The 19,861-nt window shown below is 34.4% G+C and overlaps 1 long non-coding RNA gene and 1 pseudogene across 2 annotated transcripts; both read left to right on the forward strand.

The window, feature by feature from the left end:
* Positions 1-203: 203 nt before the first annotated feature.
* LOC146927567 (uncharacterized) lies at positions 204-3,580 on the forward strand. Of its 2 annotated transcripts, XR_015005749.1 has the most exons (5): positions 204-627; positions 1,361-1,462; positions 2,394-2,481; positions 2,653-2,739; positions 3,040-3,580. It is a non-coding gene; the product is annotated as an uncharacterized LOC146927567 (long non-coding RNA). The 2 variants fall into 2 exon arrangements; XR_015005748.1 differs by having other exon boundaries at positions 208-1,462.
* Positions 3,581-11,670: 8,090 nt separating this feature from the next.
* Positions 11,671-12,476, forward strand: LOC146927568 (agamous-like MADS-box protein AGL80 pseudogene; annotated as a pseudogene).
* Positions 12,477-19,861: the final 7,385 nt, after the last annotated feature.

Consider the following 19,861-nt stretch of genomic DNA (forward strand, 5'->3'; position numbering starts at 1 on the left):
ACCTTAATTGCCTTGACAACTCACTTACTCATCCTTTATATCTAATCCTAGCAAACATTCTTACCCTAATTCCCAACCCATAACCCTACTTTTTTGGCTCCAATCTATCCAGACCGTTAGATCATTGTAATTAGTGGGGTTAGCATATCAGCCGTTGATCAATTCTCACTCCTTGAAAATTGATTCACATATGGGAAAACAAAATCACGTGAGCCTCTTTCTCTTCTTCTCTTCCATTCTAACCTGTATTTTCCAAGGCACCTCCATGTTCACCGACCTCTTTCTCTGTCAATTTACCGTCTCTTCCTCTTTCTCTATCCACACTCCCATTTCAATTTCATGCGGTACCGAATCAGAGAACACCGTAACCAGATCTGAACCACAACAAACCAAATCCAACCGCTTCACAAATGGAGGAAGCACGCACGAAGGACGCAACGGAACGCATGGCAGGGGTAAAGCGTCTCCACAGTCGTACTTCTCCTCTCATCCCTGGCCGTTGTCGAATCGACCGCCACCGTCAGCGGTGAATTTTCTCTTGCGGCCTCCTCTCTAACTGATTGACAACAGTTAACTCATAACTGATTGTGGGTGGTGATTATCACTCTTTTAGTTTTACTAAACAGGGTTTGTCTTTTTGATTGGCTCTTTTAGAACAACTTAACTCTTTTCAGGCTAAAATACGTTTTTCTAAAATTGAATGTTCCTTCTTTTAGTTAGATGTTGTAATCAAGAGTCCTTTGAAGTTTGCTTCTGATTCTTTTGACATGAATTTGTAGAGAAGCATTGATTTTTCAAGCACTGCTTATAGAGAAGCATGGTCTGTTTTTTTGATGGAATCAAAACTTTTAGGCTAGAAGAATGGTCTATTTTTGATATAGAAGAATGGTCTATTTTGATATGGAATCAAAACTTTCAAGCACTGATTATAGAGAAGCATGGTCTATTTTGATAAAGAAGAATGGTTGGACTTTTTCTTCATGCTCTCTTATTCTTATTTTCTCTGTTCAGATTTATTTTTATTGAAATAGATCACACCAACTATGAATATCTACTCATTAAGTGCTATTGTGAAAAGTAAGTTAATTTTAATTTTTTAAACACTTTATTTGCATCTGTGTATTTGGCATTAATTTTAAGCATTCTACTACTTCATCTATGTTTGGATGAGATTTTTAATGGTGAAGCAAATGAACTAATTACATGAATGTTTTGTTTAATCATGATGTTATACAATGTCTTCGGAAAACAAAGTTTGAAAAAAAAAATACTTATGCTACAGTGTTTGATTCATAATTCTTATATCTTAAAATGGGTTTAACAACATTGGTGACTTGATTGCATTGAGAGTCAAATGCAGGTGAGTTTATATCATTACTAGATTATGGAAATGATGAAAAAAGTATCTGGTTGCCGTATGTGCTGCTACAGCTATCTCTACCAGCTTTAGTTGTTGGTGGTGGTAAGTCATTCATATTGTCTCAAACTGTGAAGACCAAACTGCGATTTAAATTGCTTCTCATCAAGTCTAATTTTTGGTTAGAAAAGTATTATTGTTAGTACAATATGAACCTGTTACATGAATGTTTTGTTTAGAAATCAAAGTCTCCTGAAAAAAAAATGCCTCTTCTTCAAAATTGTTGGAACCAAACACATAATAACAATGTTATCTAAGCTCTGCATAAAGCTCAGTGACAAATTATGCTTAAAGCTCAAGTTAGTTAATAATGCTAAAGATGATATGTTTCATACTCAATTTTTGTTGGTTAAATTTATATGTTAAAATTTGTCGAAATATTGTACCCCACTTTAATGATTGTTTGTGGTATATAGAGTTTGACATGGTCATGCTGCAAAGCAAGATTCCATTTCTTTTGTAGATTATCGTTGAAGAATGTTAAATGTGTTTTGTACTGTTGGAGTGCTTTAGCAACAAATTTTCTCATTTTTGAAAGTTCTAATTACTAACTGTCACATACAATTCAATTCAAAACGAGGTGCTCCAAACACTTACGAATTAGAAGTAGAAGGATATATAGAAAAATGGTTGAGATATTATTCCTCATGTTGCCCTTTCACATTCTCACTAATTCCTCCAACTCTCACTCTCTTAACCAAGAAGGTCTATACTCTCATCATAGTAGTGGCATATCCTTAATTAAGAAATCAAAGCTTAACCGCAAAATACTTCATATTTTCCGCTCCTCGGCTACAAAGATGTACAATAGTGACAAACCAAATTGAATTTATGTCTCCCACGTTCGGTTGATTTTGTTCATTTTCCCACATATCTTTTCTGCTCCACCTTTCTCATTTTGTTCTTCATGCCATATTCTTGATTGTTCTGATGCTAATGTGTTTTGTATGTTGTCTATTTATCGTTCATTTTGCAGTGCTTTCAACTTGCTGTGCAAAACCAATTGTGGCATGAACCTTTGAAATTCAAGGTTTTATCCAAAGAGTTTAATTTATTTGCCTCAGGTTTGATATTCCAACTTTTTTTTGTCCACTTCCTATCTGTAAAAACCCTATTGCTGGTTGTCAATCAATACTTTTCAGTTCTAAAAATATATTTCATATATGTCTTTGTATATATGTAAAACCATTCTAATTAGTCCTTTAATTGACTTATGTATATATTTGTATTTGCAGCAATTTTTATGTAAGCGTTCATAATGTTGGAGTGGATTTCGTAGCAGATATGATGAAAGTATATGACATCCTCATATGTGACAAATGGTTGGTAACTTGGTCTCTTTATTTGCTCTATGTTCCGTTAATTTTTTTTAGTTTTTTTTTTGGGTGATTGATTATGTTGATATTCCTTATTTTCACTTTTCATAATGTTGAAATTCCGCCTCCTATTTTTAATATACTTTTACCGATTGCTTTTCAAGAATGGAATGTTTGGTAAGGGACCAAATTTGCAGTTGAGGGAAAGAAAAATGTTGAAAAGGCTTACATTAGTTTAACATTGAAGTTATGCTTCTTCATGGTTGATTCCAAACTTTCAATTGATTTCATTTCTTACCAATGTAGGGGTGAATCAGAGTAATGAAACAAGATGTTTGTGAATGATTTCCATTAATGTTTGGAGCAAGATGGTAGCTTAATGTTGGAGAAGAAAAGAAGACTGAGTTGTGATCAAGTAAAAACCTTTGGAAAAGACTTTTAAGTTGGATTTTGAGAGTCAAATGAAAATAAAAGCATGGCAGGCACAAAACGTCCCACACCATACTATTACCAAGCAAGTGGGTACTAGAGAATTGGTTGGAATGATTTCTTATGCTCTCTTGGTTCATATTTCCTTTATTTTTTTAGTGCTCTTGCATAACTACTGTATTTCCTTTTGTCTCTTTATAATGTTCATATAAATGTTATGTAGTCTCAAAACTACAAGCAGACCTTACAAAAGTCAGTTTTGAACCTTAGTGGATTAGTTGTTGCGTGTAGCATATCATGGAAGCAAACCAATGCATAGTATTAGTAAATGGCCAATGAAATTTGAAGGACTACTTGCCGATGTCAATAATATGTTTATTTTGTGAGTATAAATTTGGAACTATTTGTTGATTATATAATATAACATAAGGGTGTGAATCTACATTTCTCATATTTGTTGATTTAAGCATGGTCTATTTGTAAGGCTTGGGATTTGGTTTTGCTAACAAAGGCCATAGCAGGTTTGGCTGATACCTAACATACGTGTGTAATTCTTAATATTCCCAAGTGGTTTGTTCAATATGTTAGCCATTTTTTACATCAATTTTGGTTATATAAGACTCATCTTGCTGTTCCAATGTCTTGGAACTAATGGAAGGTGATGGTACTGGAGTACGGTATGATGTCCATTGGTGGTTGCGGTTCTTTGTTATTTTTACATCCATAAGAACATATGTAATAATAACCACATTATAACGTATCGCGTGTGTCATGGACATTTTACTAATTTCGTTCGACAATTCACGATGAATAGCAAGTAATGTTCTTAGCTTTTTATGGCCCGTGCGGCAGCACGGGTAGACGATCTAGTCTTGTGTACTATAAATAGGGCTCATATTGTATTGTAAAGACACTTGTGAAGAGAATAATAGAAAAACTTTCATCTTCATTTTCTTCTTATTCTTTGATCTTGTGCTTTTAGTTTATTATATAATATTTCTAAAGATTATATCAATAAAGTAAACAAGAATTTTGTAAAAAAAAATGTAGACATAAAATCATAAGGTTTTTGATACATAAGATAACCCTCGAGTGTATCAGCTACATCAATTAAATTTTTGAGTAACTTACACTCCCCTCCCCTTAAAGATATTTGAATTACACTCCCCTCTCCTCTTATGTTAAAATATACACTCCCCTCCCTTGAAAAGTAAAATTTACACTCCCCTTAAGATTCTTGAATTACAATCCCCTTCCTTAATAATTAAATACGGACTACACTTTAATATATTTTAACATAAATAAATAGTTGTATATTATATATATTAATTTTGAATCACCATTTAAAAAATATAAATTTGTTTCTTTATAATCTAAATGTCAATAACAATTAAATTTAAATATTTTGTTATTAATTTTATAATTTAGAGTATAAAATTCAGTTTTAAAAAACCATACTTAATCAACTTTAGTAATTTTTAACATATTTTAATTTTATTTTGGGTTGTTTCATATTTTATAATAGTGTTTAAAACTATATTTTTTTTTTTGAAAGGATGCATAGAGCATCAAATCATTTCATTAAAGATAAAAGAAGTACAAAAGAGAAAAGGGGGACTGAACCAAAACCTTTTCAAAAGGTGACAAATCTAAAGTTGGGCATACCCAACCTATTCCTTTTGTACTCCCTCCTAACAAAGTCAGCAATTCTATCAAACCAAAACAACTCTGAAGAAGATAAAGACAAACCAAAATTCGCCAGTCTGTCCGCACAAAAATTTCCTTCCCTGTAAACATGCGAAGCACAGAATCTCATCCTATGGGTAGTCTGAATACAATTTTCCCACCTATTTTTTAAAATCCAAGGAACAACAAATTTGGATTTGAAAGCAAGAATCACAACTGAGAGTCTGACTCTAACCAAACATTAGAGAATCCCATCAAGGCAGCAATTTCAATAGCATTGATTGCTGCAATTAGTTCAGCGTAAAGAGCATTAGCATCACCAAGAAATTGAGAGAATCCACCTAAACAAACACCCTCGGAGTCCCTAAAAATTCCAGCCGCTGCTGCTCTTGTAGGATTCTTGATAGATGCACCGTATGTGTTCACCTTCACCCAAGAATGCATAGGAGGAGCCCAAATGACTTCTTTGATCAAGGAAGCCCTAGGAGGCTTGATGTTAACTTTGCAAGCTTTCAAGATGGTGAATTCTAACATATTAGCAGCAACAGTTTTAGTGGTAAGGTTCCCTGATAAAGAGACTTTGGAAATGATCAAGTTTATGGCTGTTCTCCAATCAATAATCTTACCCTGAAACTGAATGTTATTCCTCCTAAACCAGATGATGTTTAAAATATTGATGATGCAAGCTTGAACTACTACTTTGCATTGAGGAGTCCAACTGTTTGCTAAGATAGCCCAAATATCCATCAGAGAATTGAAGATCAACGGCATATTGAGAAGAGAAGCTAGCCAAGACCACATTTTTGAAGCAAAAAAGCATTCAAAGAATAAATGAAAAGTAGTTTCCTCATAAGCCTGACAGGATGAACACATTGAGGGGAGGTTACAACCTCTAAGAGCAAGGTTATCATCGGTAGGGAGCTTGTTGTGCACGAGCCTCCAAGTCATCAAATATTTTGAAGGTGGGATATCCGGACTCCATAAATCCTTGGTCCAAAAAATATTTTGACAAGCACCGTACTTGAATAAAAACGCTTCCTTAAGAGAAAGATCACCCGTTGAACTAGTTTTCCAGACAAGTTTATCATTTTTCGGATGTCTGGGAAGAGTAATTTGCATGACAAGTTGATTCAAATCGGGGTAAGAATCCAGGATCGATTGAGGGATGTGCCAGAAAGAATTATGAATATAATTAGAGACGCTAGCTGTTAGAGTGCTATGAACAATATCTGGCAAATTAAGAATAGATGCAATATGTTTGTCCATCCAGGTATCAAGCCAAAAATTAATATTCTCTCCATCACCTATGATCCAGCTGCAATTGTCATTGATGATGTTAATATTTGATTTAACACTGCTCCAAATAGAAGAAAAAATATGATGAGAGATGACTTTCCTTCCCCTAAACACCTTGCTTCGAAGGAGAATTGCCCAATCTTCGCTAGAATTTTTGAGATCCCAGCACATCTTCAGATTAGTTGCTTCGTTAAGAGTATACAAAGACCTCAACCCTAGGCCACCTTCTGAAAAAGGTTTACACACCTTCTTCCAAGAAACAGTAACCAACTTCCTTTTAGAAATGTCACCGCTTAGAAAGTTTGCACCAAACCCATCCGGACCAGGGGCACTATCTTTATTCAAGGAGCAGACAGCCTGAAAGATTTCTTGAGGACTGGGAAGCATAGTAAGCAAATGATTTAGGTCATCAACCTGCAAATCCTGCATAGAAAAGTTAGTTGAAAAAATATTTTTAAAGTGATTTGTGATATGCGATGAGATTTGATCTGGCTCAGTAATCATGTTCTCCCCATCCACAATGGAACTAATAAGTTTAGAGGTGTGTTTGATTTTGGCTAGACGATGGAAATAATTGGTGTTTCTATCCCCTTGAGAGTGCCAAGAAGTGTTGGATTTTTCTCTCCAAAATTCTTCTTCCTTCTCCAAAGCATTCTCTAAAGATATTTGAGCATTTTTTTTGTTGATCAAGAAGAGCATCAGAAGCATCGTTGATGTAAATTTCGGCTTGAATGGATATTAATTTTTGCTCAGCTTCTTTGACAAGAATGTTAATGTTGCCAAACACAGTCTTGTTCCAAATCTTAAGTTTTTGTTTCAGGGACTTCAACTTTTGATTAAGAATAAACATAGGACACCTTACTACAGTAGTATTCCAGCTTTGCTGAATCAGATTCCTACAATCTTCATGAAGGCTCCACATATTGGGAAATTTAAATTGAGAAACAAATGGTGTTGGCACGGTTTCAAACTCCATCAACAAAGGAAAATGATCTGACTTCAGTCTAGTTAAGGTAGAAACATTTAAAGAAGAACACATATCTAACCAAGCTTGATTACATATTGCCCTATCTAACCTTCTTTCTGTAAACCTACGACCTCCCCTACCATTGGACCAGGTAAACTGCACTCCTCTAGTTGGAAGATGAAAAAAGCAATTAGTGTCGGACCAAGCAAAAAAATCATTCATAGGGGTCCTTGCAGGAGGAGTGGCGCCCCTATGCTCATGGGATCCAAAGATGGTGTTGAAATCCCCTGATAGATCTCTGGCAAGTGCACCAAATACTATCGAAGTAGTAAAAATACCGATCCCACGAGGACTGTGTTAATCTCAATTCAGCAATAAGGTAAAATATTTAGGATGTGTAAAAGTTATTTTTGGTTTGCCACTAGGCAGTAGAATTGATTGCATAAAATTAAATAACATAAAATAAAGATTTGGTTAGAAAATAGTAGAGAGATGAGATCAGGTCTTTTGAATCATCTATGTTCCCCTAATTGTTATACTGCACCTATTCTTATGAATGATCTTCTAATCCCAAGATAGTTAACAAAATAGTCCTAATCAATCCCTTGAGTTAGGACCCTCTTCTTAAACTACAGCCCCTAATCCCTTAGGTGGTCTAATAATCTTTGAAGGTTTAAAGCACGTTAACCTAATATCACTAATAAACGATTATCCATTCCTAGACTAACCATGTTTATTAGAACAATTCAATAGGTCTAAGTAGAAAGCTATGGTCAGTAGTCATTCATTCTCACAAAATCATATTTATATTTAATCAGGATATAAAAAGCATTAAGAACAATTGAATTGAATAAAGACTAGAATATCATTCACAATAAATAGAGTTTCACAGCACAAGGTATCAATTAGGGTTACAAGGAATCATCTCAGACCTAATCTCTAAGAGATTTAGCTACTCATAATTGAGTTTACAAATAGCATAATCAATGAAAGATTTAAAACATACATAAACTGGTAAAGAATGGAGGAAATCGCCCCGTTCTTCAGTCTCCAGGTCTGCAAATCACACTTTCTCTCTCCAGAATTCGTAACCCTTGTTTTTGGAATAGACTTCAGCATAAATAGGCACAGAAAATCGCCCAAATCGTGTCACGTTTTAAGTGAATCGTGACACGTTTTTACCTTCTGGAGCAAGAAACTGAATTAGGGTTTCACCAAATCGTGTCACGTTTTACCAATCGTGACACGTTTTCATAATGTCGAACCAAACCTTTCTGAAGCTCTTAAATCGTGTCACGTTTCTGATAAATCGTGACACGTTTTCTTTCTTTGTATTTTCTTCAGTTTTTCTGCTCTTTTGCTGCATAAGTCTCCTTGTGAACTCCATTTTTGTGCTAAAATACATATAAAATTACGTAATGACAAGATGTCATCATCCCCGATGGAGCACCAGAGAAGATTATATTGTCTTTGGATATTTTCAAGGGTTTGCCATAAAAGCCTCCTATGTATGTAATTGTTAGAAGCATATATAGCGGATATACAGTAGGTTAAGTTGTTTTCTTGAATTGAAAAGGATATTTGTTGGTCAGTGATGGATAAAATAACAGGGTTTAAGTGATTTAGGCATAAACACCAAAGATTGGGGTCTAAATGGTTCCTATGGTTTAGGGCAAAAAGTTTGAAGTGCAGTCTGGTAAACCAATGTCTTGGGAAATGTTCAAATAAAAGCCATGGTGCAGAAATAATAATAATATGAGGTTTGTGTTGTAAAATTAAATTTTGGAGAGCTAACCTTGACGGGGAGTCAGCTAAACCCCTGATGTTCCAATATATGCATTTCATTTGATAGGCTTCGTTGGAACCTTAGAACGAGTAAGGTACGAAGGACTTGCCTTTGAGTTGTTGGCTTTCTGACCAATCTTCTTCTTTGTTTTTTTAGTGACTAATGTGAAACCTGATGCAGCAATGTTGCTTTGAGTTTCATTTTGAATTTGTGCTTCTATGTCTGTTTCAATTGCAAGCTTAGCTACCAAGTCTGCTTCTTGTTGGTTGATCAATTCTTCATCTACATCAGCGAGGTTGGCCCATGATTGATTCAGGAAAAGCATATTGTTTTGTACCCTTGTAGATGAGTTTTGCTCCTGACTTGAATCATAATCATCTGCTGCATCATTGTTCAGCTGTGTGGCGTCTACGAATTCAGATTCTTGTGTGCAGGCTTCACTTTCTTGACCATCAACAGGGAACTCTTCATTACGGTTCAGAGCAGCAACAGGGGAGTTAAAATTCCTTGCATCTATTTCATGTTGTTGAGTCTTTTGTGTTCCTTCTTTCATCCCTTCGTCCTTATCAGCCGCTCCTGCATCCCGAGTTATTTGCTTGCTAGAATTCTCTATGTCTAGGTCAATAACAGGTGTATCTTTCTCAATCCAAACAGCATTCTATGTCCTGAATTTTCTCAGCTGGCTCGCCTTTATTGCTTTCCTGATGTTTATCATCGTTGTTTCTTTTACCGGCTTTCCTGCAAACACTCACATGATGTCCTACAGCCTTGCAATAATCACAGAATTCAGGCACATTTTCATATTCCAACTCCACAAAGAACGCATATCCCTTTCGTTCAACAAGAACCTCGTATCTCAGCTCTTTACTCAAATCAATATCGATCAAAACTCTCGCAAAATGACCAATCGTTCTTTCAATTGCCGGTTTGCTTGTTACAGTTTCGACACAAATGGGGGTGCCCACGCTACTTGCAATTGCAAAGATGATTCTTTTCCTCCAGTACTCCTGTGCTAATCCATGAATCTTAAGCCAAACTTGTGTAGAAGTATTTGTTTGTAGGTTAGGGCTAAAGTCTTTGGTCCGTGGGAATAGTTTCAGTAATCCAGGGTTTAACATCCATGACCCAACTGATCTCACTTTTCTTGCATCTTCAACAAATGAGAAGACAAACTCATAGAACCCTTTTCCAATAGAGGTGACACACCATGGAGCTAGGTTTTTCCAAACAGGTTTCAACTTTTCTTTAAGGGCAACAACAGTTAAAGGAGAGGTACCTTTCAGCCAAATGATTCGAGCATGCAGGTTGTTCTTGCAAGCCTCCATACCCAAATCGTACTCATCATCAGGAATTGAAATTGAGAATTTGTCACCCTTGATCGTAGGTTTTGGGAGATGGCTTGATGGTGTATCACAAATGTTGGTCAGGGCTTGTGCAAAAGACATCTGAGCTTTGGGTAGGTTTTGATTGGGTGGTTTTTTTGGGGCGATTGGAACATCATCAGAATCATTGAGGCATTTCTAGTTGATCGGTAGCGGTTTGAAGGAGTTCGGTGGTGGTTTAGGCATGGCAGTGGTTGAAAGAGGGGAAACCATTGAGGAAGATGGTGAACAGTGATTAAATCACCAGAGAAAAATTCATCGCCTTTTTGTTTTGTCGTTTAAAACTATATGTTAATGAAATTGTGAATAAAAAAATAGAGAAAGATATGTATTCAAAATTTGATTATATTAAAATGAACCCGCGATGCTATTTTTCTTTTATGTGTGTTAGATTATTAGAAATAAAAAAAATTGAGGGACTAAAGCATAGATTTTAACATAAAAGGGGAGGGGATTGTAATTCAAGCTTCTCTCAAGAGAGGGGAGTGAAATATTTTCTAATATGTTTTGAATAAGAGGGGAGGGGAGTGTAATTTACTCTAAATTATTTAGATGCTTTAAATTTTATAAATTAAATGCCATAAATTCACTTGAATTTTCTCTTTAGAACTAGAATGGTATGTCAATGTTAGTTAGAATATATATATATATATATATATATATATATATATATATATATATATATATATATATATATATATATATATATATATATATATATATGATAGGTTAACCTTACCCTATTTTTGGATTCTTTGAGTTGTACTAGAATGGAGACACTCTCTCTAGATTAAATTATTTTCAGGGTTTGCATGTATAGAAATGTCCGTTTAATTATTTAGTTTCTTTTGTAAAGAAGTTTTTAGTTTCCTGCCATGCCTTTAGTCCTCTTTTGTACCAAAATAAAATAAAATTATAAAATATCAATAAAAGTAATTATGATTTAGGTCACATGATCGAACGGTTATGATTCATTGAGAAAATAAAATAATAATTCATTGATTGTGTATATGCATGAAATCCTTATTATATTATTTTCAAAAATTGGTTTTTAAAGTTTTTTTTTTCTTCTGGAAATAAGATTTCTAAAGATTTACAATCAATTAATCAAGCACTTTATAAGATAATATCATACCAGCTGTGTAATTTAAATTATTTACATACTTTAAATTTATAAATTGAATGCCATAAATTCAATTGCTTTTTTGCATCCTACTTGAATGGTATGCCAATTATGTGATATTTTACGGCTCAAATGCCAGTTGGAAATTAGTCACACATTCACCAAATATCATCTAGAGATCAAACCACCCATATCAAATTGGTCTATATAAACACATAGTAACGAGACATTATTCACAACAAGAAATACCACAACAATCATTTTTTTTTCAATTTTCTTTGTCCTTTGCTCTTGTCACAACCATGGCTAGAAGTAAGGTTAAACTTGCCTTCATTGTCAATGAGGCTACAAGGAAAGCATCATACAAGAAAAGAACGAAGGGTCTATTGAAAAAGGTTGCTGAACTTAGCACCCTCTGTGGCATTGAAGCCTGTGCCATAGTGTATGGCCCTTATGAGCCTCAATCTGAGATTTGGCCTTCACCAGAGGGGGTCCAATCTGTGCTCTCAAAATTCATGACGATGCACGAGTTTCAAAAGTGCAAGAAAATGATGAACCAAGAGACTTTCTTGACACAAAGAGTTCTGAAGGCTGAAGAGAAATTGATGAAACAAAGAAAAGATAATAGGGAGCAAGAGATGACAATACTCATGTCTCATTGTCTCAATGAAGGTAGAGTTGTTGACGACAATATGTCAACAGTTGATTTGAGTTATCTTACTTGGTTGATTGACCATAATTTGAAGGACATTGGTAGACGTTTGGCGGCAACAGTGCTACCACCACCTCCAGCAGCATCTAGGAGCGAAGAAATGGCAATTATGGGTCATGGCCATATTGGAATACCTATTAATAATGATGACATTATGCAAAGTCAATTATTGATGGACTCAATGGTGGCTGGTAATGTGCGAGAGACAATGCCCTTTGGTGAGATCAATTCTGGAGTTTGCCCTGATTTACTACCTTGAAGGATCTTTTCTCAATTTAGTCCCAATTTTTTATTTTATGGTGATTTAGTTTTTTAATTATTTCTTATGTGTGTGAAGATACTATCGTAATTCATTACGGTGTAATCTTGGTATGTTTATTTATAAACTTCTTCAAAATCAATATTGCTTAAGTTCTATGTCCTGGTTTACTTGAATAATTTTTTTTATTGTTGTGTTATCAATATTCATTAATTTTAGCTACTAAGATCATCTACAACAGAGCACTCCATTTTGGGTGCTTAAGTGGGCCATACATGTACACATCATCTATTTTTTTAATTTTCAATTATATTACTTAATAAGCACCCAATCTCTCCAACCCAGCACCTCAAAAAAAATTAATAAATAGATCCTATTAATAACTCAATGTAATTGTATTTCAACAAAGTTTATTGATTTGTGTACAATTTATTACATATGGCCCATGAAAATTAAAGAGAGAGAGGGTGCTTATATAGCCACCCTTCTCTATAAGCACCAAACATTTTCTCTTTACAATGAGGGTGCTTATTAATTCCGGTGCTAAATAGGTGAAGCACCCACCATTGTGGATGCTCTAACATAGCTTGTTAATAACTACTCCCTCCGTTTCAAAATGAGTGTCGTTTTAGGTGTTTACACATATATTAAAAAATGCAATGATTAAGAGAAAGAGAATGGTTATTTTACCAAATTATCCTTATTAACTATTGGTTAGTTTTAAAAGTAATACTTTGGAAGTAGTGTGCAGAGTATTAATTGGAGGGTACAATTGAAAAGAAAAAGTTATTATTGCATTGGAAACTGAAAGCGACACTCATTTTGAAACAAATTTTTTTGGCTAAAGCGACACTCATTTTGAAACGGAGGGAGTAACATTTATCGAATGATTTATCTCATATATTATCCACCCCATGTAAAAAAAAAAATAAATAACTATTCTTTTGTGCCAAAGAAAAAATCTGTGTTGGATAGTTAAATGTAATTAGTTATTTTTAGATTTAGTCACACAGAAATACATGTCTAAATTAATGGCAGTATTTCTGAACAGCCAAACTTTATTAAAACCTCCAGCCGTCACTCGGGAAAAAAGGAACAAGTTTGATAAGGGATATATAATATATTTTACCAGCAACTAAGATTAAAAACCCCAGTTAAGATTAAATTTTTAGTTTGGAATTGGTGTTTCAAGATGAGAGTTTTCTTCTAGTGATTGTTTGTGCAGTTAATATTCCTATACACACTAAAGGAAAATTGAATTAGTGACAACAAAATTCCATTGCTAAAGGTTACAAAACCGTTGACTTATAATGACAGCAATAATTTCATAGGCAAAGGGTACAAAACCGTTGCTATAGGCCGAAATACCTATTCCAACGGCACTATTTCTCCATCCTTTTTAATTTACTATACCGACGGAAAATCATCATAACAATATATGGTTTTTCAGATTGTTGGACAAAAGTTTTGTCGGACACTAGTGTTATACCCATGGTTGCTTTCCGTTGGATAGAATTTATAGGCTCAAATTAATTTGCTATACCAGGCTGAGTCTTCGTTGCTATATGTTTTACTGACACCTCTTAATTTTTTACCGCCATTTTATTGCGTGTAAAGGTTTTATTATCAACACTTTTATTGTTCAATTATTTTTAATCAAACAAATATGTCTTTTTAATAATAAAAGTTTGCTAATGTTTTATGCTCAAAATAATAATGGAACATAATAAAAAAAAACTTTAATTGAATTGATATATTAATACCAATTCTTACAAGCATGTCAAACTACAAAATAGTTAAAAATATCAACCTCAGAGCACCATATAGTATTTACATACATATGAAACAATCTTAATCCAGTAATGCACCACACGACCCAATGGGTTCTAGCCACTGGGTACCTACGTCTAGGGTCAACAATTTCTATGGTATCTTTGGCAAATTAATAATCACTTACTTCCTAAACAGATAGTTATCAATAAAAGGATATAAATATCAAGATATAAGCATCCAGTTAGTGATAGCAATGTTAGGTGCTGTCACAACCTAAGTACCTAATCTAGGGTTGCACCTCTCACATAAATAAAAAATATAATCTAATAAAACTCTATAGTGGTCAAAAGAATAAATAAATAAATAAATAAACAAAAAATTAAATTAAATAAATATCCAACAAAAATATACAGAGTTTCTTCTTAGAACTCTAACATAAAAAGATTTAGTTACACATGGTAACTAAAAACAAATTACTAATGATAAAAACATACCCTAGAAAATCAAGGAGAAGATAAAAACACTCCCGAAGCTCCAAAGTCGCCTTCCTCTTGAACTGCTTCAGTTCTGAACGAGAAATTTTGAATGAGGAAGGCTGGTATTTATGGTGAGAGTTTCTACCTAGGTTTGGGCTAAAAGTGCGGGCTTTACCCAAAGCGGAAGCAGGAAAAGACAGTTGTGCCCCGACTTTTTGCGTGCACGGGGCGCATAGTTAGCACCCCAATGCATTTCCTAGGCGCATGAAATGTATTTTTCATCCCTTAGACACATTTCAAATGCCCTAGGCACATTCTGCCTTCCTTCCGAGCCCAATCTCCGATTTTCTGTCGTTTTTAGGTCTTCGTCTTCAAATAACTTGCCTCGGACTTTGGGAACATAATTCCTTTCATTTGTAAGTCTTCTGAGGCCTCTTGGATCTTCATTCTTGTTTCTTGAATCTTCACAATTCTTTGGTTGTTTTTGATTTGCCGATTTACGTGATTTCCTCGTGAATTACTTCAAAAACCCACTCAAATTGCTGTGCTTCGCGAAAATGAGAGTTACATACTTAAATATAGAAAACATTACAAAAGTTCCAAAATCATAGGTAATCGTTCTAATACTCCTCCTTTTTGCTTCTATTTCCTACTAAAATAAATTGAAAATCATGCTAAGAATAAAGTAAGATGACCTGTCATCACCTTCACACATGGAAGCAGCCTTACCTTAGCGGGGGTAAGGAGAGCTAACATTGAAGATGCCGTAAACGCCTTCCCACAGGGAAGCCGCCTTACCTCAGTGGGGTTAGGAGGGCCAAAAATTTAAGATGATGTAAACGCCTTCCCACATGGAAGCCTCCTTACCTTAGCGGGGTAAGGAGAGCGAAAATTGAAGATCTTGTAAACGCCTTCCCACAGGCAAGTCACCTTACCATAGCGGGGTAAGGAGAGCTAAATTGAATATGTCATAAACGCCTTCCCACAAGGAAGCTGAGCTAAACGAATCAACTTAAAAATAAAGCCAACTACAGAAGCACAACTCCAGAACGCAGCGCAAATGGCTGTGAAATCTACTTAGACATCTTCACCGAACTTATAAAGAAAAACAGAACGCGACATCAAAATAACATCTTGCAAGCATACCAAAACAAGCATCAACAAAACAAAACCAGGATAGGGGGCTTAACTCCCTCCATAAAGGACAACACCACTCAAATATATCCACAAGCAAGGCGCGCATACAAAGACGTATCTCCTGCGAAAATTAAAACAATTTGCCTTGTCCCAAGACTCGTGATTGGGGGGCTTGTGGACCGGGAAAACCCGGATAAAGGACATAATGCCCTTCACAAGGGTTCAAATGAGCATAAACGCCCTTCTAAAGGGCCGAAACAGGCTAAGGCGGTGCCTTTATTGGAACCGCCTATAAGCACGTTCTAGAAGCAGCTAGAACCCCTGATATAGTTATCCTTATTCCCGTAACTAAATGCCTAAAATAGAGGGTTTATCCCACCCACTTAAGGCTATAAATACCAACCTTAAAAACATTCTCAAGGCATGACCAAAATAGATTAACCCTAGTCTGATAATCATACTCTCTGCAAATACAGTCCTCTTTTGAACAAAAATAAAATAAAATTATAAAATATTAACAAAAGTAATTATGATTAAGTTCATGTGATCGAACAATTATGATTGATTGAGAAAATAAAATAATATTTTATTGATTGTGTATATGCATTAAATCCATATTATATTATATCCGAAAATTGGTTTCTAAAGAATTATTTTCTTCTTAAAATAAGGTTTCTAAAGATTATCAATCAATCCTTCAAAAAAAAAAGATTATCAATCAAATAATCAAACACTTTATAATTTTTATTAAGATACTCTCCATAATTTTTTTATTATTAATATACTATAAATATATAATACCATTACTAATTCTTATTTATACCATAGGGAGCGTATCCGGTGACAACCAATATCTATTGTGAGAAATGAGAACTATTAATAACAATCATTAGATATATTAAACGGCTTAGATTAAAAAAATTCAATAAAATATCACGTGGTTATGCGGCACTCAATCACCTACATCCATCTCCTCAATTTCATGGATATGATACTATTTTTTATTTTTCTGGTACAAGGGTTTTGAGATTTGATTTGATGAAAGGTACCTCCTTTGTAACACCCCACTTTATTTTAAAATTTATTATTATTATATTGAGTGTAGTGAGTAGGTGAATGGATTGATATTATTGTTGTTGCCTTGCTGTTATGTTGTGAGTCGTGGTGAGAAATGATTAGAGTAATAATGTTGAGTGAGAGGTGGCTTAATGAATTAAATGAGGTGAACGAAGAAAACTCAAAACAAAGAAAAATATAGATAAAAGGTGACATGTGTGCAAAAAGTAAGATTTAAATAAGTGGGGGAGGGAAAGAGCAAAAGAATAGTAGCTAGCACTAGAAGAGTTTAAGAAGAAGGTTGGCCCGAGTATATATAATACATTAGGAAAATAGATTGGTCAGTTCTTTTGGCTGAACGTGAAAGGAGAAAAGAGAGAAGCAGAGAAGAAAACAGAACTCTAGTTGCAAACAAGCCAAACCGGAGGTTTCAACCAACGAATTCGAGGTAAGGGGGAGAATCTCTTCACCTTTAGGGTTTATTATTTTATTGTGGGGCTGTAAAGACGTCGGGGTTTGAGTGTTGTTGAGACGACGATGATATTACTAAAGGAGTTATTGTGGTTGGGATTAGACTTGTTATTGAGAGATTAAAATTAGAGAGAAGTAACATAGGGTAAAGTGAACCATAGAATTAAACGGTGAAAAGGGTGAAGTTAATGAAGAATTAGGGTTATAATGATAAGTTAATCATAGGGTGATGATTAGGGACGATTTTGGTGAGTTTAGGGTTGAAAAACGGAGCGAAGAAGGCTCCCATGGTGGAAAATCGCAGAAAAGTCTGTGTTTTCTGTATGTCTGATGCTGTCAAAATCATGAGGCAATTTCACAAATCATGAGACGATTTTGACAGCAAGTCTGTGATTTCTAAATGTCTAATGCTGTCAAAATCATGAGGCGATTTCACAAATCATGACATGATTATAACAACAAGTGTCAAACAACTTTCTGAACATAAAATTATGACACAATATTGTAAAACCTTATTTTTCATATTTTTTTCTTCTTCTTAACACCCCTTGGCCATTAAAGAAGGTTATAGGCTCGATATAATCCATAAAAATCAAGTTGTGTAAGTATAATAATTAAGAAACATAAGTATATTTAGATATCCTAAGAATGAGTCCTAATACAAAGGTGAATCTATAACCGGAAGTAGTTCGAGAGGGTAATCGACGGATGTAGAAAGAGTTGTGAGAGGGGGAGTAAGATAGTGAAAGATGAGAGTGGAGACTCCCGTGCATAATGTAGAAGTATGTTGTTAAATATATATGTGATGGTGAGAGTGGTGATGCATAATTTATATTGATGATGTAAACAATGATGTTTAATAATTATTGACGTTGAGAATGATGTATATGGGATGTACATATAACAAATATGATGATAACAAAGTTGTATAGAGGAGAGTTATGATGAAGAGGGGGACGATGATTTTATATGATGTGATCCATGATGAGGAGGAGAGTGATGATGCTTTGTGCTTGTTTTCTTGTTAGAGTCGTGCATCTTAGGAGGATATTGCATTAAAATGTGGATTATGTGCTTAAGTGTATACACAGGGGCGGACCTCTTCAAGGCACAGTGTGGCAAGTGCCACACCAGCCTAGGTCCCCCCTTTTTTCTTTTTTTTAATTAATTTTTATTGGTTCATTGTATAATTGTATTCATATGTTAATACAAACTTAATTTTTTTTTGTTTAGACATGTGTCTATATTTTTACTTATATATTAATACGAAGACATATTTTTTTTGTAATTTATACATGTGTCTATATTTTTACTCGTATATTAATAAGATGACCTATTTTTTTAATTTATACAAGTGTCTATATTTTAACTTATATATTTACATGAGGACCGATTTTTTTTTAATTTATACACGTCTCTATATTTTTACTCATATTTAATATGGAAATAAATTTTTGTACAATTTGTACATATGTCTATGTTTTTATAATTTTTACGCAATTGTGCTTGCTTTAAAAAAAGAGCGCAACGCGCTCACCCGCCCGTATGCACGGGTATCATGCTAGAGCATTCGATTCATCTCTTGTAACCTATATAGAAAGAGATGTTCTTAGAACAATTAGTAATGATATAATTTTAGTTCAGTTTCAGCAAATGGAAAATAGATTATTTTCTTTGTAATTTTGGTTGCTACAACTATTTTTAATATAACTTCTTATTAAATACAATATTATTTAATTATTTGACAAAAAAAAGTTGCCCCACTAATATTTTGAGTCCAGATCCGCCCCTGTGTATACATGTAATACTTGGCGAGTTTATTTCCTATGTGTCCATGTAGAGTCTAGAGCATGATGTCTTGCATTATTATGTAGTGAAGTCCAGTAACATACCTCTGGCAAATTATGCAGTGAAAGTCCAGTAACATACCTCTGGCAAATTATGTAGTGAAAGTCCAGTAATATACCTCTGGAAAAATATGCAGTGAAAGTCCAGTAACATAACTATGGCAAAATGACGAGTAGGTGTGGTACCACATTCATATAGGTCGATATAGGAGAGTCCATATGCATGTATATGTTGATGTTTGTGCTTGGTGGTGTTAAGCGTGCAAATGATGTGCTGTTGTGATATGTGAAAAGAAAAGATTATACATAATAATTGCTGAGAGTGAAGATATGGTGGAAATTATATTATTTGGACATTTATTTAATATGCATGCTTTTCCCTATTATTATGTTGTGGCAGGATTTCTCACCCCTTATTTCTGTTGTGTTTGTTTTCCTCTATGGTGACTGTATCGTGAGTACAGACACTCAGGTTGACGAAGAGTAGCTTTGGGACGTTTAGAAGGTGGAGAAGAGAGATGCTATCCGCACCAACTTCTTTTCTTTTAGTAGTTGAAAATAAAAATGTAGACGTGGCGTGCTCTGATTCATGTAACACTAGGGTTGTTGGGGAAACGACTATATGTCTTGAATTGCAAATTTGAATTACTTATGTGAACCTTGTCTCTTTTGTTTATGAATATCGAAGGACAAGTATGAAATTTGTTATTATTATGAATCGTTTTAAC

This window comes from Medicago sativa, chromosome 4, assembly GCF_051527215.1.
Source record: "Medicago sativa cultivar Bolivia chromosome 4, Bolivia_mono, whole genome shotgun sequence".
Classification (NCBI taxonomy): domain Eukaryota; kingdom Viridiplantae; phylum Streptophyta; class Magnoliopsida; order Fabales; family Fabaceae; genus Medicago; species Medicago sativa.